The sequence below is a fragment of the Chinchilla lanigera genome, unplaced genomic scaffold (genome assembly GCF_000276665.1).
Source record: "Chinchilla lanigera isolate Chin_1 unplaced genomic scaffold, ChiLan1.0 scaffold00140, whole genome shotgun sequence".
NCBI classification, from domain to species: domain Eukaryota; kingdom Metazoa; phylum Chordata; class Mammalia; order Rodentia; family Chinchillidae; genus Chinchilla; species Chinchilla lanigera.
The window spans coordinates 1,507,416-1,509,855 of record NW_004955541.1 but is presented as its reverse complement, the minus strand read 5'-3'; positions in this window follow the sequence as shown (position 1 = coordinate 1,509,855).

Genomic DNA, 2,440 nt, shown 5'->3' with positions numbered 1-2,440 from the left:
AAGACTTCTAAGCCAGGTTTGGGGGTACACATCTGTGATCTGAGCACTCTGGGAGGCTGAGGCAGGAGGATCAGAAGCTCAAGCCCAGCCTGGACAATTTAGGGACTTATGGAGACCCTGTCTCAAAATAAAAAATAAAAGGGGTAGGGACGGAGCGCAGTGCAAAGGCCCTGGGTTTGATCCTCAATACTACAAAAATAACTACATATTATGTAAAAAGTTGAAGCAAGTAAAGGTGGCAGCCGGGTTCTCCAGGGCCTCGGGGTCCGGAGCAGGCTCTGCTGGGTGCTGGTTCATCCCAGCCTCGGAGGCAGCTTCCTCTTCCTCACTGGGGCAACTCGGCGCTCCTGCAGGGCAAACCCCACCCCGGAAACGCTTGGCTGTGCGCGGGATGGGACTGCAGCCGGGGGGACTGTCCCAGAACGGGCGCATTGCAGGCCGCTTGGGGCTGCCTGTTCGGACATCACCGCAGGAGAAGTCCCAGGCCGCACGTGAGCCTTCCTGTGGCTGCCACAGTGCCACAGAGCGGGTCTGGAATGGGGAGTGGTACCCACCGCTCTGGAGGCCAGCTGCCGGGACTCGGGTGTCCCTCGGTGGTGGGTGCTGGTGGGCCACCTTGGGTGCTCTGTGGCTACAATGGCAATACCCAGATCTCTGCTCCGTCCCCACGTGGGGCCCCCTGCTTACCTCTGTGTCTCATAAGGACACCAGCCACGTTCAATTAGGGGCCCTCACTGCTGCGGGTGACCTCATCCTAACTGATCACATCTGCCGTGACCCTTGAGGAGGGCCGGCTCCGCAGGACGGTGAGGACTTCAACGTGTCTGTCTTAGGGACACAGTTCGTGGTCTCTGCAGCTTCTGAGACCCTCTCCATTCTTGCTGGAGCCCACGGCGACGCCAGGAGCACACAGGGTCCTGTCACCCTGCACTGGCCTCCCCAGACGGCCCTGGCTTTCAGGCTCCAAACGGGCTCAGCCCTGCAGCATGGTTTTAATTAAGGGCCGCTGGGCCGTGTCATGACATCATCAATAAAGATGGACGTAACAAAGAGACGGGGCTTGAAGCGGGGTGTGGGAGGGCGGCTGGGACCTGCCACCGATTGTGCTGTGCAGACAGTAAAGACCCCCCGCTTTTGACACTGCCTGCTTCCCACGGCGCCCCCAGCCTGCACCCAGCCGGCCAGTGTGGAGCCGCTGTGCTCGGCAGCCAGTTCACTCCCAACTGCAGCACCTGAGTCAGGCCTGCTCTGGAACTCAAGCGCTAGACTGGCCGCCTGCGGGGCCGTAGGGCGCCCGTGTCTCCTGGGCCCGTGTCCCTGCACGTCCTGCCTGGGCCACTGACGGAGACTGCAGAATGGAGGCCCAAGGAGGCCCAGGCTTAGGGTGAAACTTGGCCAACAGCGTGGTGTCCAGCTTTCCACCCGGTGCTGTTCACGGATGAACCCAGGCCGCGTCGTGGGGCCACGTCCCGCCTCCTCCTGTGCACTGTTACGGAGCTCGCTTCCTTGGAGCAGGGCCGGTGGCAGCTCTGACCCAGGCTGGGCGCCGCTGCCAGAGGAACGTGGAGGAGGCAATCCGGCATACAGCCCTGCTTCCCCAGACAGGGCCCAGCCTTCCAGGCCATGGGCCAGCGGGCCGGGGCAGAGCCAGAACGCAGAGCCCAACTCTCTTCTGCCCACCCAGGGAGGTGAAGAGGGCCCTAGAAGCTGGGCCCGGGGAGCCTCCTGCGTCTGCCGCCATTTCCGTGACAGCCCCAGCGCTCTGGGTCGGGTCCCCACGGGGCCCTGCAGGCTGCTGCGTGCATCACTCGGGCAGCTCTGTGACCCCACGCCTGCCCCTCTCACCCCCTCAGGTCAGAGGACGCCGGCAGGAGAGTGATGGAAGTGACTTCCAGCATTGGCAGGGACGCACACCCATCAGATTCTCCTCCTCTGGTTCCAGACACCCTGGAGTGACACCTAGAAGTCCCTGGTCACTGTCCTGAGCCTGCAGCCACCTCCAAAGCCTGGAAGGGCAGAGCCTCCCAGCCCCCTGAGGGGAGGTCGCCCCGAGCAGCATGGTGACCCCACGACCGACCCGAAGCTGTCATGATGGCACCGAGCCGGCAGCGAGTGAGGATGACGTCCCAGGACCGTGAGCCCGGCCCTGAGGCTCCACCCCGCCCGCCGCGACAGGACCAGATGAGCGCCCCCACCAGCTGTGCACCCCAAGCCTTGCCCTGGTCCCCTTTGCACAAAACCCCTAGGAGAGGGATCCGGGCCTCTCACCTGTGCTCCCGCACAGCAGGCGCGCTGGGCAAAGACCCTGTCCCGCCCGCCCCTCTGCTGTCTCAGGGGGAGCCAGGGCTCTGCCCTGCAGTGGCAAATGTAGTCCTGGGGAGTCGCCTCTGTGCCCTGGGTTTGTCACTTTCTCTTCCTGATTCTGGGGTGAGGGAGGGGA